Source organism: Camelus dromedarius, chromosome 23 (assembly GCF_036321535.1).
Source record: "Camelus dromedarius isolate mCamDro1 chromosome 23, mCamDro1.pat, whole genome shotgun sequence".
NCBI lineage: Eukaryota > Metazoa > Chordata > Mammalia > Artiodactyla > Camelidae > Camelus > Camelus dromedarius.
Genome location: NC_087458.1, coordinates 19,845,107 through 19,868,878, shown reverse-complemented (window position 1 = coordinate 19,868,878; position 23,772 = coordinate 19,845,107). Strand labels below are relative to the sequence as shown.

The following is a 23,772-nucleotide window of genomic DNA, read 5'->3' as shown; positions in this document are numbered from 1 at the left end:
GGCGGGGGCGGGGGCGGGAGCGACAGTCCGGAACCGGCGGGAAACGAAGGCGGAGCAGGGGCCGGACAGCCCTGAGCCCAGTCCTGGCCCCGCCAGGTCTCTGACCGACTGGGAGCCTGTGGACACCACCGCGCTCCCCTCGCGTGAGCTCGGGCTCAGTGACGCCGCAGGGTGCGTTCTGGGACTTGAAGGTAAAGCAAGCGGAACGCAATAGGGAGGGGAGCCCCAAGGCAGGGAGCCTCAGGACCCATGCCCGCCCCGCTTTGCCTCACGAGTCCGCGGAGACCCTCTGGCACACCCGCTCTCGGCGGAGAGGTCGGGCGGCCCCCCACCGCCCCCTCCGTTAGTGTGAGCGTGGAATCCTGACTGCCCCAGCCAGGCTAGCCAACGTTACCTCTGTGTCAGAGGATGTGGCAAGACCCAGAGGCGGGGCGCCTTATGTCAGAGGAAGTGGCTTCTTACTGCAACAAACAGTCCAGCACTCTTGTCAGTCAGGGCTTGGGGAATGTGACCAAACTGTATTTTTTCCACTCCCAGAGTTCATTATGAACCGTGATAGAGCCAACACAGTTATCCTGAAATCTAAATCTAAATTTTAAAACATACTTACTATGATCTTTTGTATGCAAGTCAACACTGCCACCCAAGAAGGTAGAAAATTTAGATTCATTTATTTGCTGTCTGTGTGCCAAGCACGAGATAGACAAGATGACTGTTTGCTTGGAGCTTTCATTATAGTGACATAATTAAACAAGAATATATTAGATAGCAGTAAATCCTATTCAGAGTAAATAAAGTTATGTACTAGAGGGTGACTTGGGTTCTGCTTTAGCTCGGAGGGTCTGGTCTGGGAAAGCCTCCAGGACAGTGTAGGTAAACTCTCAGTGGTTAACTTGCCCTCCTGCCGGGAGGTCTTCTTTTTGGGGATGAGACTCCCAACTTCGAGGTCAATATAACCATTGTTGGTTGCATGTTTCCACCACTATCTTTCAGTTTACATAGTAAGTGCTCTGGAAATGGTAGATATTATTTGGATGATGATAGCAGTTTATGCAATAACCCTTGCTGTGCCAACCAGGTGCTAGGCACTGTGCCAGGCCTGGTTGTACAGTCTCTGCTCTCACAAGGCAGGCAGATAACCATACAGTTATGATAAAAATGTAGGGTAAATGCTCATGGTGGGTGAAGGTGCCAAATTGTTAAGAGTTCAGAAGTGTGAAAATTTTTCTGGATGGAGCGCCTCAGGCTTAAAGAAGGCACGTGGCAGTGTTAAGAGAACTGTCTCATGTGCTAAGATTTCAGTTTTCATGGTAGTGGGGGGTGTGTGCGTGTGCGTGTGTGCTAACTATCTTTACTCAGTTCTCCTGTGAACAAGGACTTGCAGTAAGGTTACTGGTAAAATTTCTAACCACTCTAGAAAGCTCGTGAAGCTACTATAATTTAATCTGTAAACTAATTCGACTCCACACTTCGGTTTTAAAAGCGCTATGTTTTAATTCCTTTTGTAGGAGAGAAAGAGAAGAAGAAGAAAAGGAGGGTAATTTGACCTAAAAGCACTGTTAGTAATGTTGTGGAGAGATAGGCTAGAAAACACAGACATATCACAGAAATGGAGAGTGAACACGGAAACAGATTATGGATCTCTAGAATAGGCATAATTATAAAGCTGTCTGTTGTAAATTAAGCACATGTAAAATAAGATAAATGCCTGTTAGAATTTAATTACAACTGCACGCTGGCATCCCTCTTGTACCCTGCACACTTGTTTGCATTAGCCTTCCCAGCATTTTAAATTCTTTTGAATTAGCTGTCAGCGTTTAAAAAACATGATTTTTCACAAAAACATCTGGATTTCTGTCTCCTAAAAAGTCAGAAGAGCTAGCCATGCTGGGCCCATGTTCCGCTTGGCAAACCGTGACTGGAGAGCAGCCTTCTAAGTGTGCGTATATCCTCCATTTATTGAGAAGGTGCCCCACCATTCACTGACATTGTGTCTGTTCATATTTTAACCCTACTCTTGCCCTGTTATTTTTCTTAGATTAGAATTAGAAGCAAAATGAGTCCTATCCTAATATATCCCTATCTCTGTCAAAATTGTAAAAATGTAAGGTTGACCAAGGACCATATGTTTCAAGGAGGAACAAGGTAGAGCATATTTCTTTAGTAAAACACATTCCTATGTACTTTATATACAAACAAAGTCAAAAGAACACCAGCCGTGCTGCCTGACCCTTGTAGGCTGTTGAGTTTAACTTCTGTACGACACTGAAGGAAGGTGCTCTGTGGGCTGAGCCCCATTCTAGAGGAAAAAGCAAGAAGTGCTATGGGGAAGGAGGAAGGGCGAGGGAGGCGTCCCAGGGAGAGACCAGAATGTGGAAAAGGGGGTGCTAGGCTACGGAGGGATTTACTTTGCAGAGAGGATGGAGTCTCTGATATCAGAAAAAAATGTCTTCAGGCAGCTGTGTGGCTTGAGGAGAACCTTGAAGTCCTTAGAATTAACTCGAGAGTGACAGGAAGGAACGGATAGCAGGGATTTTCAGAGGCCTGTGACTCTTGGCTGATTGATAGTCTCTTTGTCCTTACTGCCTGGGACAGACTGAAGGAAAAGGTGAAGGGCTGGGCAGTGGCCATTTGGAAGAATAACAGTAAGTTAGGATGTCTCCTCTCTCACTAGGTTGTGAACTCCTAAAGGTTAGACCATATTTTATTAATACATATTTGTGACCTGTTAGGCATAGTGGGTGTGGAGCTAAATTGCACAACATATTGGAGCAAGCATTTGGCTACCTTCCTGCAACTACAACAGCAAAGTTTCTTGTCTGCCTTTTGCTGGGAATAAAAGAGCAATGTGTCCCTGGTTATAATTGTAGCTAGGTAAACATTCATATGCATGTGGGAGGAGATATATAAAGCTATATAAAGATGGGATGATGTTTTTAAAAACAATTCTTTTAAAGATTTCTTGTCAAATTTGATTTTCTTTTCAGAAAAAAAAAAGTAGAAAGAGGGCTGGAGCATAAGAGACCTCTACCTACTGATCAGGGCAGTGCTATCAACCTGCTGGGGGAGTAGGACTGATAATCTCTCCACTGCTCCTCTCTATCACGTTTAATGTGGTTCCTCCCCTCTATCATATCTACTACAGGACATCTATAATCTGGAAAGAAATCAAAGTAGGCTGTGTGGGAATAAAAATGAAAAGACAACAGCTTTTAAAATGCTAGAATAATAAACAACTCTCAGAGGGGCTTTGGAGTAGTGAATTCTGACCCTTCTTTTCCCAAATAAGGCACCCTGAAATTTCACTGTTAATACTGAAAGAGACTGTTTAGTAAGTTTCACAAATAATGATTTGGGGGGGGTGGGACATTTGTTCATAAATGGTTAAAGGATTAGATTTAAAAATATGTTATAATAATTGGGTAACTAAAGACCAAAAGAAACTTAGAATTGCTTGAAGGATGGTGAGTTAAGTTAATCAATTCTCTCATCTGCTTTCAGTTAATAATAAGAGGCCCCAGGTTATAAAGGAAAGAGTTTATGATTTTTATGGAGTGGGCAGTGAATATCAATTTGTGAAGCTTCATATCTGTATGTATGCAGAGACTGTCATAGAGAGGAAAGAAAGGAAGGGGAGAGAGGAAGAGAAAAGAGAGAAAGCAGATAGCAAAGAAGTCATAAGAGCTGGGAAAGAAAAGAAGAAAGAAAGGAAAAGGGGAGAAAAAGAATTATTTTGGAGAGAAACCAATTTGAATGCCTGCCCCACCCAGGCTCCCTCCTAAAGCTGACCACATGGCCCTGCCACTCTGGTCTTTGGTGACTGCACGGGACTGGGTATCCGGCCCAAAGGCAATCAACCTACAGACTGGCTAACAGCCTGTGACAGGGCCTGGTGCAAAATGCTTTATCACTGGATCCTCTGCTGGTGGCTGGAATGCAAGACAGCAGATTCAGTCAGCAGTTCACAGTAGGAGTAGAAGCTGAAAGGTGTCGGGTAAAGTAGTAAGCAGAAGCCATGGGACAGCCAGAAGAGTGGAGAGTGGCAGGGACTCTAGAAGAAGTAGAGCAGCAGATGACTGATGCTAAAGGGTGCAAGATAACTCACCCTGTCATTAAAGGATACTTTACGCAGGATACTAATAGCCTGCTAGCTTCCAAACCTAAAATCTTTGAGGACTAATGCCAGGGTGAATGGTCGGAGAGGTCCTCCCCAGGTACAGGCAATCAAGCTATGGATTTTCTAAGAATTTAAAGATGTTGATAATGATGATGATGATGATGATAACGATGGTGGTATCAATCTGCTTTTTATTATCACCAAGATCTGGTACTTCTAAGCAATGTTAGCGATAAAATACTCCTCTCGGGAAAATCTTACTGTTGGTCTAAATTATAAGCAATTGTGTAGTCACTGTTGAATTTTAATAAAGTATATATGTTAGCTCCAAGTTAGCACATTTTAATTACTTATCCTTTATTTAAAAAAAGTCTTCTACACAGAAATTAATTTGGAGAATTTTTCATTATATAGTTAGCTCTCTCTATATGTAGACCTCATTTATTTCAAGAGTGAATTGGTTGTGGTTCAGGCTGTCTTCCGCAACAGTTTCTATCTTCAATTCCTGAGGTAATAATTCCTGCATTTAAACAATAGATTTGAAGTAAGCAACAATAGCTCAATGATTATGAAGTAACGGAACTCGAGTTATTTTATTGTGAGTGACCACTTGGAATTTTTGTGTTCAGAATTTAAAACATTTGTATAGTATCATGCCATCTGCAAACAGTAAAAGTTTTACTTCTTCCTTTCCAACTTGGATTCCTTTTATTTCTTTTTTTTCTCTCTGATTGCTGTGGCTAGGACTTTGTTGAATAAAAGTGACAAGAGTGAGCATCCTTGTCTTGTTCCTTATCTTAGAGGAAATGCTTTCTGCTTTTTACTGTTGCGTATGATGTTAGCTGTGGGTTTGTTATATATGGTCTTTATTATGGTTCAATTTGTTCCCTCTGTGCCCACTTTCTGGAGAGTTTTTATTGTAGATGAATGTTGAATTTTATCAAAGACTTTCTTTGTACCTATTGGGATGATCATATATATATATACATATATATATATATATATATGTATATATATATGTATTTTTTTTTATTGAGGTATAGTCAGTTTACAATGTTGTGGATCATACGGTTTTTATTTTTCAATTTGTTAATGTGGTGTATCACATTGATTGATTTGTGGATATTGAAAAATCCTTACGTCCCTGGGATAAATCCCACTCGATCATGGTGTATGATCTTTTTAATGTAAAGAAATAAATATTTATTTGATAAATAAAAGGAATCCAAAAAGAGAAGCAAGAAGCAAAATTGTCATTGTTTGCAGATGACATGATACTATACACAGAAAATCCTAAAGATGCTGCCAGAAAACTACTAGAACTCATCAATGAATTCAGTAAAGTTGCAGGATATAAAATTAATATACAGAAATCTGTTGCATTTCTATGCACTAACAACAAAGTATCATAAAGAGGAATTAGGGAAATAGCTCCATTTACCATTGCATCAAAAAGAATAAAATACCTAGGAATAAAGCTACCCAAGGAGGCAAAAGACCTGTACTCTGAAAACTTTAAGATGCTGTTGAAAGAAATTGATGATAACACAAATAGATGGAAAGATATACTGTGTTCTTAGGTTGGAAGAATCAGTATTGTTAAAATGACCATACTACCCAAGGCAATGTATAGATTCACTGCAATCCCTATCAAAATACTAATGGCATTTTCACAGAACTAGAACAAATAATTAAAAAATTTATATGGAAACACAAAAGACCCTGAATGGCCAAAACAATCTTGAGAAAGAAGAACAGAGCTGAAGGAATCACTCTCTGACTTCAGATTATACTACAAAGCTACAGTAATCAAAACACTATGGTGCTGGTACAAAAATACACACATAGATCAATGTGATACAGAGCCTAGAAGTAAACCTACACACTTATGGTCAATTAATCTATGACAAAGGAGGCATTAATATACAATGGAAAAAAGACAGTCTCTTCAATAAGTGGTGCTGGGAAAACTGGATAGCTTCATGTAAGACTGAAATTAGAGCATTCTCTAACACCATATACAAAAATAAACTCAAAATAGGTTAAAGACCTAAATGTAAGACTGGATACTATAAAACTCCTAGAGGAAAGCATAGACAGAACACTTTGACATAAATCACAGCAATATTTTTTTGGATCCAACTCCTAAAGTAAATAAAATAAAAGTGAAAATAAATAAATGAGATATAATTAAACATAAAGGCTTTTTCATAGCAAAAGAAACTAATGACAAAACAAAAAGACAACCTACTGAATGGGAGAAAATATTTGCAAATGATATGACCATTAAGGGATTAATATCCAACATATATAAACAGCTCATATAACTCAACATCAAAAAAAACAAACAACCCATTTGAAAAATGGACAGAAGACCCGAATAGACATTTTTCCAAAGGGGAAATGCACATGGCCAACAGGCACATGAAAAGATTCTCAACATCATTAATCATCAGGGAAATGCAAATCAGAACCACAATGAAATATAACCTCACATCTGTCAGAATGGCTGTCATCAAAACGAACACAAATAACAAATATTGGTGAGGATGTAAAGAAAAGAGAACCCTCATACACTGTTGGTGGGAATGTAAATTGGTGTAGCCACTGTGAAAAACAGTATGGATGTTTCTCAAAAAACTAAAAATAGAACTACCATTTGACCCAGGACTTCCACTCCTGGGTATGTATATTATTAAAAAAAAAACAAACCAAAACACCAATTTGAAAAGATGCATGCACCCCCAATGTTCATAGCAGCATTATTTACAATTGCCAAGGTATGGAAGCAGCCTAAGTGTCTATCAACAAAGAAGATGTGGTGTATATATATATATATATATATATATATATATATATATATATATATACACACACACACACACATACAATGAAACACTACTCAGCCATAAAAACAAGTGAAATTTTGTCATTTGGAGCAAAATGGATGGACGTGGAGGGCATTATGCTAAGTGAACTAAGCCAGATAGAGAAAACAAATACTGTATGACACCACTTATATGTGAAATCTAAAAAATACAACGAACTAGTGAATATAACAAAAAAGAAGCCAACTCACAGATATAGAGAACAAACTAGCATTTACCAGTGGGGAAAGGGGCAAAAAAGGGATGGGGGAGTGGGAGGTAAAGCTATTGGGTGTAAAATAGGCTCAAGGAAGTACTGTACAACATGGGGAATATAGCCAATATTTTGTTATAACTATAAATGGAAAATTATGTAAAAAATAAAAAACTGTGCACTGTAAACTATAAAGCATTGGTAGAAGAAATTAAAGAAGACACAAATTAATGGAAAGACATCCCATGTTCATGGGTTGGAAGACTTAATAAAGATGTCAATACTAACCAAAGCAATTTACAGATTCAGTTCAATCCCTATCAAAATCCCAAAGTTATTTTTTTTTCAGGAATGGAAAATCCATTATAAAAGTTATATGGAACACTAAGGGACATTGATTAGATAAAATAATCTTGCAAAAGAAGACCAATGTAGGAGGTCTTACACTTTCCGATTTCAAAACATCTTATAAAGCAAGTTACCGAAACAGTGTTCTGGCAAAGATAGACATATATACCAATGGAACAGAATAGACAGCCCAGAATAAACCCTTACGTATATTGTCAAATAATCTTTGACAAGGGTGCCAAGGCCACTTGATGAGGGAAGATAGTCTCTTCAACAAGTGGTGTAGGGGAAAACTGGACGTCATCCACATGTAAAAGGACGAAGCCGGGCTCTTACTTTGCACCAAATACAAAAAAAAAAAAAAAAAAAAAAAGGAAAAAAGAAAAAGAAGCTTTTCAAGAGCAAATAGAAACGCTAAAAGTCTTCTCTACAAATATCAGTGAGAAAGCTTTAGTGGTCTGAGTAGGCAAACTTGTTCCATCTACCAAAAACATAATTTGTGTCCAACTGTTCTTTTATAAACTCGTGAGTTTTGAGTTAACATACATGTTTTATGGCTAAAATTTTCAAATGAAAACTATAAGGTTTCTTCCTGTGGCTGTATGTTTATGTATGTATATGTATGTATGTTATGTATATGTGATACTTTTCTAATTTTAGGTGATATTGCCTAAAGTAACTTGTAAAAGAACTCTAACTGGCTAAAAAAAAAGAGCTTATATATTTTGAGACTAGTCATATGAGCTTATAGTGCCTCTATTAGATATTTAAAGTTATAAAATTATAAATTTATTTCTGAGAACAAAAATACAATGAAAATAAATTGCTTAATATATGTAAAGCACAGGAGTAAAAAGAGAAAGAGAGAGAAAAGCCACGTGTTTAGCTTTTTAGATGCTTTTCTTCTATGATTTTTGGTGCTTGATAGATATTTATATATATAACAAAAATTGTCACCAAGAAAAATAACAAAATGATTGCTAACTTTAATATCTCATGAAATTTACACAAGTAATCTAATCATAATTGTTAAGAACAAGTGAATTAAATAAATGTAAGTGGAATAAAAGTTTATAAATAAACTTTTCAACAATGATTGTTTTATAAAATATGTCTGCTTAAACATAGTTTCCAAAATCTTTTTGTTAACTCAAATCCTTAAAGTTACATGAAATTAAATGAAATGATGGATATTTATTGTATATCTAGACCCTTTCCAAATAAGATAAAATACTGAAACATTAAATGTGAAACATAAATTTAAATTTACCTATTTTGGGGTTATTATTACAGAGAGACAAAAGATATTTAGGTATCTTAGTATCACATTCTTGCTACACTGAAAAAAATTGTCTGTTAAAAAGTCATATGCTTCTAGAAATTATGAAATATTTATAAATTTGCCAATCTACTACAGAATGTTAGTATGTGACAGACAGTTCACAATTGCCTGATTCTTAGTTTTCACTGAGAATTAGGGTTACTAACAGTCAAAAATTCAGATCAATATATGTAACTAGAAATACAAGAAATAATAAGAACAAAAACTGTGTATGCAAAGTATACAAGTAAAGTAGGATATGATTTTGATTAAAAAAGATATGAGGTATGAAGATGTATTTTTGTTTAGGAAAATAGAAAGAAATTTTATCTTAGTTCAGAGGTTATTTAGGGTTGGTTCAGAATAAAAAAGAGAAGAATAAAGGACAAAATCTAAATGGATATAGAAACAAAAGAAAGGAGAGAGAAAATCTTATGTAATCAAACTGGCTAAAATTAATTTATTATAAGAGTTTTTAAAGTAAGCTTTAATATCAATAGTGTACCTATGCAAAATTAAAATTTAATTTAATTTCTCTGTTAAAATGACAAAACTTTTCTGAGTTATTGGTCTGCGATTAATAAGAGATTATAAAAGATTTTTTTTATCTTTTAAATAATCCTTTGTAGGAAACCAAGATTTTTTTATCTTATCTAATTATCTCCTATGCTTCATGTTGTCCTTAATAGGGCTTTGATTGCTTAACAAAAATTGACTTTTTTCAATATTAAGAGAGCTAAGGGTTTGTTTGTTTTAACAGCTATATAACTTAATTTGCCTTCAAAATCTCTAATTGCCACTTTGGTTAAATAGGTAACTAAGAGTCATTTCACAATGACTCACGATCCTATTTAATCATGTGTATTAAACCTTTGACATTTTTGAGAAACTTCCCAAAATCAAATTCTGAATGAAGTCTTTTGACCTTGAACTACCTTTGGGGATTTTACAGAGGGCCCCAGAATATCTCAAGAGATTTGTTCTCTCTCCTTATAAAAAGAGAGATATTAAACTTACTTGATATGTTAAATTACATGGGAAGCACAGTCAAGTAAGAAGTGATGTTTGACCTTTTTGGGTTATATTTATGTGGATATATATTATTAATATAGACGTTCTAGAAATTGTATGAAATTCCTAGCAACCCAATATGTCCTGGTATAATGTTATCAGTCGGATTCCAGTTGTCATCTTAAAATGTTGTGTGGAACAGAAATAACCAAACTTTGTGTCAATTGTGTCTAAATAAACCCTCATTAGATCCTTAACCATGGCTGTTTTTGAGTCTTTTGTCATTTACAGTTATTGTTTTACTCTGATGCTTTCCTGAAAGCTTTTGCAAACAACCATGATCCAAAATTGCTTGTCTTCAAAGAGATTAATGGAAAGGACCCTGACAAATACTCTAGAATACAGAATTCTGATGACTTTTAAGATTATACGATTGAACTGAGTATGTTCAGAACTCTATTGGAAAAATTGATGGATTCATAAAACTGCAAAATGAGGATCAAACACAGCAACATTTAATTACATAAGACTGAATGAACTGACGAGGATGATTATAATTTTTATGAGTTTTTGTTTAAAACATTGCTGGTTCTTTAATGTTTTGTTTTTTAGATTTAAGAAAACCTTTTCCTCTTTTCTCTTAGCTACTTCTAACTTACAGCAACTTGGTAAAGTATACCTTTGTTGACAAAGGTAAAGCAATTACTTTTTCTCTCTCCCTGATCCCTCCAGAATTTGGAAAAATCTTACTGAGTATTTTTATTTTCATGAAAATGTGATTATTTTTATAAATTCAATAAGAATCTGTTCTCCTTGTAACAGGACACAATTGGAAACATTGGTTATAGTACCAAGGCTTTGATTGGAATGTCATACTTGGGAATGATGTGCGTAGAATCAGATATGACCAGATAGCTTTAAGGAACTAAGGTTGACTTTAGTGAACCAGTAAAGACCACTTTGAAAAACCAACTGGTATCTTGCTTATAGGGTTCCTACCCTACAGAGAATAAGGAAAGTCACTACCTGGAAGGCCCAGGAACCTCAGGATATTTTGGAGTCCTTAAGAAGAGAGGAATTCACCCAAATCTACAGTTATTACAGGCAAAGTCTCATGGTAACTCCTTGGCATGACTTCCTAGCCTTGAGACGCTTTTGAAAGTCCAAAGGAATTCTGAGATTCCTTATGGAAAGTTCTAGCAAAGCAAACTAAAGACCCATGTGGTCAGTCACTACTTTTGCTGCACTTATGTAAATAATCAGGCCAAATTTAATGAAATTAGTCTTACTATATACAGAAAAATTATCAGTGGTAAATTATAGCACACCCTTGTGAATATTAGATTCCAGCCCTGTTCATTGTCTTTGAGATTTTGTTATGTACCTGTAACTGGACTGGATCATGAATTCTCTTAGTTTCCTTCAACATCTGGCTATAACTCTCCAAATTAATGTTTTCAGTTTTTCTCTCAACTTTCTGACTTGGAATCATCAACCAACAAAACTGCCGTTTTCCCAAAGCACTACAAGCTGAAGCTGGATGAATTGATGTGAATTCCAGATAAAATACCACAACAGATGTGGCATATGGACATCCTTCATGCCTGCTGCTATGTGGGTCACTCAGAAAGGTGTTCACCAGAACACTCAACATCAACACGATAGGCAATCAAACTGCAAACCAGGAAATTCATCAAAGATTGACACTGCTGTCCTCACTCCACCATCAAAAAAAGCCCAATATCTGGAAATATTCTCTACTGGCTGCCCTCTTGACTAAAATAATTTGCTTTATAATTTGTTCTTATCATTAACCTTTGTTTTTATTTTATTTCCATAGGAATGCCTCTTATTAAATACCCGATTGCTTGTACCATTTATGGGTCAAATTTAAGTGGAAGCCCACCTACCAACACTGCCTCCTGAAATGAAACACAGCTGTTTAACTGGACTGACCTAGTAGTAAGACTAAGAGACTGATTCAATAAGATAAGGGATGATGTAATTAGGTTTGTTCTTTTCTGCTTATTCCAATTTGTATTTCTTTCTTTTTTGCTGATCTCTTACCTCACAACAATTCAACAACTCAAGACTCTCTACAGCAACCAACTGAGACTTTAATATGTGAAACTTTATGAAGATAAAGTTTCAAATAAGGAACTTAAGGAAACAAGAATGTCACCCCAAAATATGCCTCTTTGACATAAAAATTATTTTGAATGGAAGGCAATTAAGAAGCATCAAAGCCAAAAAAAAAAAAAAAAAAAAAAATCCAGCTGTGCCTTTCCTCCTAAAGGCAGTATATGAATTCTTCTTTTGCTGGAGGTAGACTTATCAGCTCAGAGATGGCATCAGAGAAATCAGCAAACAAACCGTACTCTATTAGGTCTCCTTGCATGTATTTACCCTCCCCCAGATTCCTGCCCTTGGAATCCTAAACCCACTTTCCTTTGTCCTACCATTTCTGTACAGATTTACTATTTCTTGTTGAAGATGTTATATAAGCCACAGTTCTAAGCAGGTATCTATCCATCCTCAGGGCAGGTGCTTCAGGGAAATTGACCTCACCTACCGCTCCAGAGATAGTCCTAATTCGTCCAAGATAAGCAATATCAACATTACTTGGGAACTTGTTAGAAATGCAGATTACCAGGCCCTGTGCCAGGCCTGTTGATTCAAAAACTGGGGATGGAGCCCAGCAACATGTGTTTTAATAAGTCTTCCAGGGGATTCTGATGCTCCAGTCTAAAACAGTACCATGCTATTTACTGGGATTGGTTCAGGGGTGGGCATTTGATCCAACTCTTGCTAGTGAGCCATGACATCCACTAGGGGAACATCTGGGAAAAGTGTCCTTGCTCCTAAGTGAAAATCAAAGGGAGCCAGTTTTTCATCTTCCTCTGGAAATTGTGCCTGGATGCTTGGAAATGTTGCAGTCATGTTGCTACAAAGTCAGGAATGATATAACACCAAGAGTGGAAGAGCAGAAAGATGGAAAACATTTTGATTTCTTAATAACATCATTGGATTACAGCTGGTCCTGAAATTTATTCAACCTCTAGACCTCCTACAGAATCAAGAAATAACCACGTTGTTAAAGGTAATTTGAATCAGGGTTTCTGTTACTTGCTGACAAAGGTATTCATTCTATAATCTAATAAATTAAACTTTCTAGTGTTTAACTTTGGATTTTAGAATTTATATTCACCCAGTGAAAATGACCCAAGATTTATTTTATTTTTGCTAGCATTGTTAAAATAAAGTGAGCAGCTTATCATGATTTTTGTTATCTGAATAAATTAAATAACCCAGGAATTATCTATTATTTAACATATTTAGACTTTCTGGTAAAACAGTCTGGGACTAGCACTTTTCTTGAAATTAGATCTTCTGCTACATTTTCAAGATCTCTGATTAGTGGGCTAGTTTTCTCTCTTTAAGAGCCAATATTAGTAATTTATGTTTTCCTAAAATTTTGTCTATCTCATGTAGATTTTCTAATTTATTGACATGTTGCAAATTTTAGAATTTAAAAAATGTTGTTATTTTTTGTTATATTCCCTTTCTCATTGTATATATTTTTATTTATTTGTTTTCTCCCTTTTTTTTACTTGGTTCAACTTACTAACAGTTTTTGTGTTGTAGTATTCAAAGACAACAAAATAAACTGAGAACAAAGAAAACAAAAACAAGAGAATAGGGGAAAGAAACTAAGTAAAATAAAAGTAGAAATGAATTAACAGAAAGCATAACAATACAGAACTGCATAGACCTGATAAATAAAGCAATACTTTAAAGATAAATGAAAACAAAACAATAGTTTTGAATTTCCCGCTTTGCCAGGTTTTCCATGTGAAAGTTAGGTCACTGATCAGAAAGGAATGAGATCCCAAAACTTGAAATGGGAAGTTTTGGTTAGACTCAAATGAAACTGGGAATCTTGGGTCACTCTTAGTCTCCCTTGCCTGTACCCCTGTATCTGAGCTGTCTTTTTCTCCTGCAAAATCTGCAATTAGCTCACCTGGACTAGATTCCTTACAAAAGAAAGGATGCCCATCCTCCTTAAAGCTTACTGTAGATACTCCCTACTACCATTAGACCCAAAACTAGGGTGAAATTTCAGCATGCTCTGGTGCCCTGGAAGTCGCCGCAGGTCTCTGAGTATCCGTGGTGCTGAGCCCAGATTCCCAGATTTACTCCTTCTTCCAGGAGTCATTCTCTGCTCTGTAGAGTGAGTTTGGGCCAAGATTACCTCAATAAATACTAGGCTTCAGATTCTCAACCAGTGTCTTTCTACACCGTGGTTTCAAAAACTAAATTTGAGAGGTAATTTTCAGACTCTTCAGTGGAGGAATTCTCCTTAAATACATCTATGGTAACCTGTTGATCAGTTCTGGACCTGTCTGCGTTGTCTCTTTGATAGCTTTCAGACCACACGGGTGGTACTTAGGTGGTATATAAATATTGGGTGGAAGAAAGGGGGCACTTGGCAGAGGCGGTTTCTCTTTCTTTAAGATTTGTTCTCTTGAACTTTCTGAGTACTGAGTCATCTTTTTAAAATTTATTTTATTTTTTTCACTTTTCAGTTTTACTAGGTAGAACTGTTAGAGTTTGACTGCACATATACAATATATTGCATGAACACAATATACTGCACATATTTTAAAAATTTACGTATATATACTGTTCATTGTTTCTGAGAATGTTTAGAGCTTTAGCTTTTTAAATTTACATAGTTTTCAAAGGAATAAAGTCAACCACAAAATAATAATCAATTCAAAAATATACATACAGTCTGCTATAACAGCAGCGTTATTTATAATTGCCAAGATATGGAAGCATCCTAAGTGCACATCAATAGATGAATAGATAAAGAAGATGCAGCATATACATGTAATAGAATACAACTCACTCATAAGAAAGAAGAATATTTTGCCATGTGTGGCCCTTTATTTACTTTTTTTTTCACTTCAAAAACCAGAATTTTATAACAGGCATAAACATTTCCACTGCATCAAAAAGAATGAAATACCTGGAAATAAACTTAACCAAGGAGATTACCTATACTCTAAAACTATAAAACATTGATGAAGGAAATTGAAGATGATACAAAGAACTGGAAAGACATCTTGTGCTCTTGGACTGGAAGAATCAACATTATCAAAATGGCCACACTACCCACAAGCAATCTACAGATCCATTGTAACCCCTGTCAAAATACCGATGACATTTTTCACAGAACTAGAACAAACAATTCCAAAATTTATATGGAACCATGGAAGACCCCGAACTGTCAAAGCAATCTTATGTAGGTCTTTTTTTTTTCTCTTTCCTTCTTCTTTTTCTCTTTTCTTATGGTTTGATGACTAGAGAAGTTCCTTTACTATTTGTTATAAAGCTGGTTTGGTGGTGCTGAAATCTTTTAGCTTTTGTTTATCTGTGAAGCTTTTGATTTCTCCATCAAATCTGAACAAAGCCTTGCTGAATAGAGTATTCCTGGTTGTAAGTTTTTCCCTTTTATCACTTTAAATATATTGTGCCACTCCTTTCTGGCCTGTAGAGTTTCTGTTGAAAAATCAGCTGATAACCGTATGGGAGTTCCCTCATGTGTTATTTGCTGCTTTTCTCATGCTACTTTTAATATTTTCCTTATCCTTAATTGTCAGTTTGATGACTGTGCCTTGGTGTTTTCCTCTTTGGTTGATCATTTGTGGAACTCTCTGCACTTCCTGGACTTGGGTGACTGTTTCCTTTCCCAAGTTTGGGAAATTTTCAGTTATTATCTCTCCAAAATTTTTCTCAGGTCCTTTCTCTCTCTATTCTCTTTCTTGAACCCCTATAATGTGAATATTATTGTGTTTCACATTGTCCTAGAGTTCTCTTAAACTATCCTAATTTCTTTTCATTCTTTTTTCTTTTTTCTGTTCTGAAGTGATTTCCACTAATCTGTCTTCTAGCTCATTGATCTGTTCTTCTGCCTCATTTAGTCTATTCTTGATTCCTTCTAGTGTGTTATTTATTTCAGTGATTTTATTCTTCAACTCTGTTTGGGTGTTCTTTGTATTTTCCAACTCTTTGCTAAAAACTTCTCTCTGTGCATCTATACTCCTCTTGAGTTCTCTAAATATCTTCGCCATCTTTACTTTAATCTCTTAGATAAATTGCCTGTCTCCTCATCACTCATTTCTTCTTCTGGGATTTTATCTTGTGCCTTGGCCTGGAAGATATTCCTCTACTTTCTCATATAGTCTGTCTTTCTATTTGTATTTTTAGGTAGGTTAGTTATATTTCTCGACCTTGGAGAGGTGGCCCTCTGTGGGAGATATCCTATGTATCCAAGCGTACACTCCTCTCTTGTCACCCAAGGGCCAGGGTCCAGCCGGTCCCAGGGTAGAGTCTGGGCCTGTGTTTGTGGTTTCCTTCCATAGGCTTTGTGATTGTTATTTTTTTATTTCTGGTATCTGCCCTGGTGGATGAGGCTGGACTAGAGGCTTATGCAGGTTTCCTGGCAGGAGGAGCCGGTGCCTGCCCACTGCTGGGAGAGGCTTGGTCCTGGACCTCTGGTGGGTAGGGCCATGCCTAGAGGCATTTGCTCTGAGCACTGAGTCATCTTTAGCAAATGGCTGGGATTTAGCTGTTGAAATAAAGGATTATACTTCAAGGAGAAGGAATGTGGGCTTGTTAATAGTCCTTAGATACTGACCTCAAGTGTCTTTAAACTTAATCTTTCGTTTCTCAGAGAGCTGGACAATTAAGGTTATGTAACAAAGTACTTACATGTATTTTTCAGTCAGTGATACTCTTGAGACTCTCCATGGGCAGCAGATTTAGTTTCTAATTACCAATCAAAACACTTTGTTAAATTTAGATTTGTGGGTTGAAAGCCCAGAATTTAATCTAATGCCTTTGGTTTATTTTTTGTGTACCCACTAACATTTGTAGTCAGTTGTCCATAAGCCTTCAGCCTTCATTTCTATCTCATGTTAGTTGAGAATACAATCCCACTGAAAACCAAACTGTGGGTTCAGGCTCAATGGGCACCTTGCTCTGTTCCATGGCCCTATTCTGAGATCAAGATCCTCATAAAGGGAGCTGGGTGGGCTATGTGGCTGATTCATTTCTAATAGAGGATAAATGATAGAAGGTACACACTTCCAATTTGGAGGAGCAGGGAAGGAATATCACTGGTGTTGTCTTTATATAAGGGCAGATTTGCTTAATATTTAAAGAGGCCATCTGATTTATTTAATTTTAAAGCTGCTTCAAAGTTAACTTAAGCATATATCTTGTTTCTCTCCCCTTTTTTCCTACTCATTCATTCATTCATTCAATAAGCATTTCCCTTTCTAATTGCAAGGCACTGTGCAGGGTATTGGTGTATGGCCTCGGTGAGTTTCTGTGCAATGCTCTCTTTCCTTACTTCTTTATTTTTTTTGTTCCTTTGCTGTCCTCTTTCCCCTAAATGTTTTTTCTTTCCCATCCCTTTTTTCTTTTACGTTATTATTCAAGCATATGATAAAAATAATTTTTTGCCTATTGAGAAACAGCTAACTCAAATCAGGAAAGTTTGAGTGGCTCTTATAGCAATGATGGGCCACACTTCTGAATTTTACCTTTGTCACCAACAGTACCCACTAGTGGGGCAGTAGGAGACTTGGGGTAGTACAATCAATGCTAACTTCCTTACTGAGGTCAATTCCATGGTGATGGACTCTAAGCTGTAACCATCTGCTCTTTTTTTTTTCCATCTGCTCTTTCAAAGTCTATCTTTGTCCTCTTCCACCGTAAGTACAACCCTTACTTTCCTCAGAAACAATCTGAGTTTTAGGGGATCCTCTCTGCCCAGCTACCTTGCCCATATGGAGCCTAGAAAATTTAATCACACAGAGCTATGTCACCCAATGAAAAGAGTTTGGAGTTGTTCCAGTAAACACAATCTGTGAAAACATAAAGGTGTGTGTTTACTCTTCCTCTTGAATGGACTCTGTAGGGTTGGGAACTTTGGCTTTGTATTTTCTCATGACTGCATAGCACATGATCTGCTTTATTTGTCCAATAAATCTGTTGTAATTCATTAATAAATATTTACTGATAGCAATGAATAAAAACTAAGAAGCTAGGCTGGATATTTCAGTGGCCAAGTGGGCAAAGCCTGTGAGAACGAACTTTTCCACTTCCCTACCAAGCTGGAATTCTTGTACTTCAGCCTTGGATCCTAAATGGGAGCTGTGGGTCAGAGGGTTAGCCAACCACTGAGAATAAACAAGGCCAGAGATGGGAGCTCTGCATCCCTCAAGGAGTTTTGTAACAGGTGTTTAGTGAACATATAGTGTATAGATTATCTTGGTGCATACTCACACTGAAGAGCAAATAGTGACTCTCTGGAAGAAGGGGCAAATCAGCACCAGTTATACTCAGACACCTGCTGCCACTTCCAGCTCGTCAGAACATGCTGAAACTTAACTCTTACTACAGGTGTAATGGCCATAGTGGTGTTTGCGATAGGTTTTGAAGAAGGATGGACATCCTCTCTTTTGTGAGGTATCACTCCAGGTGACATAATTGTAGGGCTATTTTTTTGTGTTTGTATGTAGGGGGGTGGGCTCCTCAGATACAGAAGAACAAGCTACTTTTTTTTAAAAGTTGAGGTAATTGACATACAATATTATATTAGTTTCAGATGTACAACATAATGATTTGATAATTGTATATATTGAAAAATGGTCCCCACAGTAAGTCTAATTAACTTCGTCACTGGACATGGTAATTTTTTTTCTTGTGATGAAAATGGAACCTACTCTTTTTTTCTAGAATTTTATTAGTTTTAGATTTGATGTTTAGGTCTATGAGTTGATTTTGTATAAGGTGTGAGGTATTGGTCAAAGTATCTTTCTTGTGTGTGTGTTTCTGTGTGTGTGTGTGTGTATACATATATGTATTTATTTGCTTCTAAATGTCCAAATGTTCCAGCACCATTTGTTAAAAATACCATAATTTCTCCATTGAGTTGCTTTTGTAGCTTTGTCAAAAATCAACTGACCATAAATACAGGGGTTTATTTCTGGACTCTCAATTCTCTCTCATTGATCTGTATTTCTATCCTTTTGACTTTATACTGTCTGTAAGTCTTGAAATCGGGTGGTATGAGATCTCTGACTCAGTTCTTTTTCTATTGTTTTATGTATGTTTTTAAAAACAATTCTGGTTCCTTTGGCTTTTAATATACAATTTTGAATCAGCTTGTCTGTATCTACAAAAAAGTCCTGCTGGAATTTTGATTGGGATTGCCTTGACTCCATGGGTTGGTTTGGGGAGAACTGACTTCTTAACAATACCAAATCTTCCAATTCATAAATACTGTGTGCCTCTGCATTTATTTAGATCTTCTTTGGTTTCTCTCATCCATCTTTTGCAGTTTTTAGCATATAGATTCTGCACATATTTTGTTAGGTTTATACCTAAGTACTTCACTTATTTTTGGTACTATTGTAAATGGTATTTTTTAAATTTCGAATTTCAATTGTTATATATAAGAATAAGATTGACTTTTGTATATTGTCATGTATCCTGCTACCTTACTAACTGTCTGACTAGTTTTAGGAGCTTTTTGTAGATTCTTTGAAATTTTCGACATAGGCAATCATGTTATCTATAAATGAAGATATTTTTGTTTCATCACCTTTTTTTTTTATTGCGTTATTATACTCGCTAGGGCTTTCAGTACAATTTGACTAGGAGTGGTAAGAAAGGGCATCTTTCCCTTGTTCCCAATTTTAGGGGGAAAGCATTTAGTCTCTCATTATTAAGTAAGAAGTTAGCTGTACATTTTTTATAGCTGCCTCTTACTAGATTAAGGAAGTTCCCTTCTATTCCTAGTTTGTTTGAGCAGAAAGACAATGTTTCTATCAGGATTTTTGGCTGACCATGCCACTTCCCACCCTGGCTGGCTGTGCTAGGATCCACCCTTGGCAAGCTCTGAGAGAAGAGAGACACACACAGATAGACAGAGAGAAAGATTCTCTCCCTTATTCTGTAGTTCAAAGAGTCCCTTCTCCCATTCTTCTTTCCAGACAGAGGGATTTTTCTTGTATCAGCTATCTGCAGCTCCATTGTGTGACTGCCCTTGACTCAGACCTTGAGAAAAAAGAGAAAATACAAGGAGGACCCCACCTCTGTACAAATTACTTTTCCAGCTTTTGACTCCCCTTTTGAATCTGACCAGATTTCTTTACTTTTCAGATTCCTTAGGTAGTTCCTTTTTGTATTTTATCCAGGGTTTTCCCATTGTAATCAGCAGAAGAAATAGACTTTAGTGAACTGATTCTTGACTGCACTTTCTTTTGCATTCTTTTTTTTCATTTTTATCCCAACTGCCCCTGCCACAGTACAAGGACTGATAAATCTCTATTTTGAGGTTGAGATTGAGGATCTTGGGTAGGGGGCCTAAAGGTGGAATTAGTTCTTAGAAGTAAGAATTGATATTCTAGTAAAGGATAAGATCCTTTTAGAGAGAACAGCATGGGTAGGTTGGTGGGAGAAAGAAAAGGGGAGTGGGAGGAGAGAAGAAGAAGAAGAACAAGAAGATAAATGAATTAGAGGCTTAATAAATGGATCGGGAAGGAACAGGAAGATTGCTAATGAAGAGCATAGGAAAGACAGATCTGATGTAGCTGCCCACTTGCATTGCAGTGGCAAACTGGATTGGCAGTCAGTCAGCTCCGAAGTGAAGATATTGAATGTTACTACTTCTAAACAAGTTTTATCTAGCTAGCTAGGACATGAAAACCACAAGTAAAATACCTAAGGTAACAGTTGTACTTTCAAAAGGATAGCCATGGTTTTTAGTTCATAGAATGAAAGGATATAGAAATATTTTATCATTTTAATGGCTGTATTATACTCCATTTTGTGCAATGTATGCATGTATGATAATTCATTTAACTGTTGTCTGTCTTCAGGTTGTTTTCAGCTTATTATTATTAATTTACTTATTGTTAGTAGTTCATTTTATTGTTAAAATAATAACACATTTTTTCTTAAAAAAAAATCAGAACACTATTCTAGCTTCCCATATTTTCAACCTTAGGATCCTATTCAAGTCCCTTTTATTAGTTTTGTGACATTAAAAATTTTTTGACTTGTTTCTGCTCACCTTTTCAGTATACTATGTTAAATCTGTCCACTATTTGATTTCCATAGCCACGCATGCCACTCCAAAGAGAAAAGACAAAATAGACCTAGTAGAGCCCATATATTGTTAACCTTCTCTCCTGCTCATCTCTAGGCTGACTGTCAGGAAAGGGTCTGATAGACATATATTATAAAATAGAAATATTATAAAACTGAATGGATTAGATTTCCCAGGGACGACTTAATTTTAAAGGCAACAAAGAAGTCTTATAACCAGATGATTGAAACTCTTAGGTATATGGGAGAGACATTTTATTTTGTTAGTTTGTTTTGGATGGAGGAGGAGGGATAGGGGTGAACTGAGGAGCGGAAGCACTTAAATACTCTTGAATCCCATTAGGAAGTGACCGACTTTTCCCAAATGAGGCCTGATTCTGACAATCTTGGTCTGCAAAGATTCCCAAAGATTTTCCTAAAGGTTGTCACAGCCATTAAGTTCAATTAATCCACTCTTATAGTCATCAGAGACACCTTTCATGATTTTTCCACTCATGGAACCAGTATTCTGATATCTTAAAAATCAAATAAACATATTATTGTACTAATTATCTCTACTTCTAAAATTAGAAATATTTTAAAAGATTTTTTCTAACAATAGAAGAAATATATGCACATTATACGAAAATTTCAAGGACTATAGGAACAAACAAAGTAGAGTCCCCAGAATAATATCCCCAGAAGCAAATAATTTATTCATATCTGGATAGATTTTATCCTATGACTGTAGATCTTCCACTTAAAAAAATTACAGGGATAAAATCATACTATACGTACTATTTTGCAAATTGCTTTTCCCACATAAAATGTATCTTGGGTAGCTTTCTTAATCCATTCAACAGACATATTGTATGGATACATCATAATTTTTTAACCTATATTTTCTTCATCAATAAAGGATGAGAAGAAAATATGTGCAGAGAGGAAAAATATGGAAAAGGCAGGTAGGAGAAAAGGTGGAGCGTGGGCTGAAGGATGAGGAGCCCGCCAGGTGGTAGTCAGAGTTAAACAGCTGTGGTTTCATTCAACCAAGAGGACAGGAAGGGCATTACCCTTACCCTGGGTAGCATCGGGGGTGGGGGTGGGGTAGCAACAATCAGAGAAGTAACTTTTATTCTTATTTTCCATTTTATGATTTATTATTGACAATGAGAGTGTTTTCTCATGGGATTTTGAACCCCTTTACCTTGTGGCAAAATTATTGAGAATTTAAATAATATACAGATAGCCTTTTTATATTTTGCTTTGATAGATTTTAAACCTGACAGATTGTATATTTTTAAGAGCAATTTAAAATGCCTCGTCTCACAGTGTCTGTAGATTATATCTGGCAACAATGTTTACTTAAAAATAAATCTGTTCTTGGTCTGTTTAGGATTTGGTATGAAGAGCACACCATGCAAATAAAGATGAGAAAAGATATTTCAACGGGAGGCTTCACTGGTTTATTGTTTATGTTGCTGCTTTGAACAGAATGCTTGGTTCTTACCTGATTGAGAAGGTAAATGAGGCCCAGTCACCCACAAGGATGAAAACTGGATTCTAGTTGAAGCTTCTGCTGTCAGACCATACTGTCTCCTCTAGTGTGGAGGAACAGCTTCATCTTCAAGCAGGTGGAATTAAGAATGTACAGAACTGGGTTTCCCACCCAGGAGAAGAGTATATTTGAGTAATTATTTACAAGTTGTATGTTTGATGGTGGTGGTAGGGGCGGGGGTCATACTTGCCTCTTGGTCACAAGCAAGTCTCCAGAATCTTCAGCAGCTTTCTTGTTGATTGAGCCCATGTCCCACATATCACTGACTGGCACCCAAAGCAATGAGTGATGACGTTTAACTTCTCATCACATACAACTTTTCTCTCTTCCTCCTCCCTTCTCTTGCGTCTTCTCTCCTGCCTTCTATGAGGGATAGAGGAATTGTGGCCACTGGCTGTCACTCAAGGCATGTTAGAGTGATGCCCAGGGGTGGCATCCACTCTCTGAGGACATCAGGTAGATGGAGGCTGCTGGTGCATGCACTGTAGGCAGTTGGCAATCAAACAGGAGGCAGCTGTGGTCAGCAAAGGCAGAGCCTAATTCTGGGGACAGTAGATGATTCTGGAGAAGAAAAGTGTTGTCTGGTGCTAAGTCAATAGGAATTGAATGTTGTAGGTAGAAAATGGCAGAGCAGAAGAAAGAAACAAGAGGGTGCAAGACTGATCAGGGAATAATTGGGGTCAGAAGAGTCCTGCTGGCTATAACAATGTCAGATATTTGCATGTACAGCATGTTGTTGATTAGAAAAGAGGCTCTTTGTTCTGAAATGTCTTTATCAGTGAAAGTCAAGGAGACGAGCTCAGCAGGGACACAGTGAACTCAAGTCTACTCCTCTGCATTGACGGGGCCTCAGGGCTGGTCTGCAGAACTCAGACTTACCTTCTGTAACAGCTTCTCCTGGCTCTCAGACTACACCCTCTCCTCTGTCTCTGAGTTCCTACAGCCTGTCAGCTCCTCATGCACTGATGGCAGGAGCAGTCTCAAATTGTTTCATAGGTGCAAGTTTTTAACTCTACTAGGTCAGGGATTGTGTTTTAAATTTCCCTTGCACCCCATTTATTTGTCACAGCGTAGGTGCACAAAAATACATTCTAAGTGGAAATAGTGCACAGAGCTCTGAACTTGGAGGCAGATGACCTGAACTTTAATTCAGTTTTACACTTGTTAGCC

The 23,772-nt window shown here is 36.9% G+C and overlaps 1 long non-coding RNA gene across 1 annotated transcript; it reads left to right on the top strand.

Annotated features, from left to right (window-relative positions):
• The first annotated feature begins 19 nt into the window (after positions 1–19).
• Positions 20–22,487, top strand: LOC135319001 (uncharacterized). Its single transcript, XR_010377553.1, has 3 exons — positions 20–191; positions 11,719–12,978; positions 22,441–22,487. It is a non-coding gene; the product is annotated as an uncharacterized LOC135319001 (long non-coding RNA).
• Positions 22,488–23,772: the final 1,285 nt, after the last annotated feature.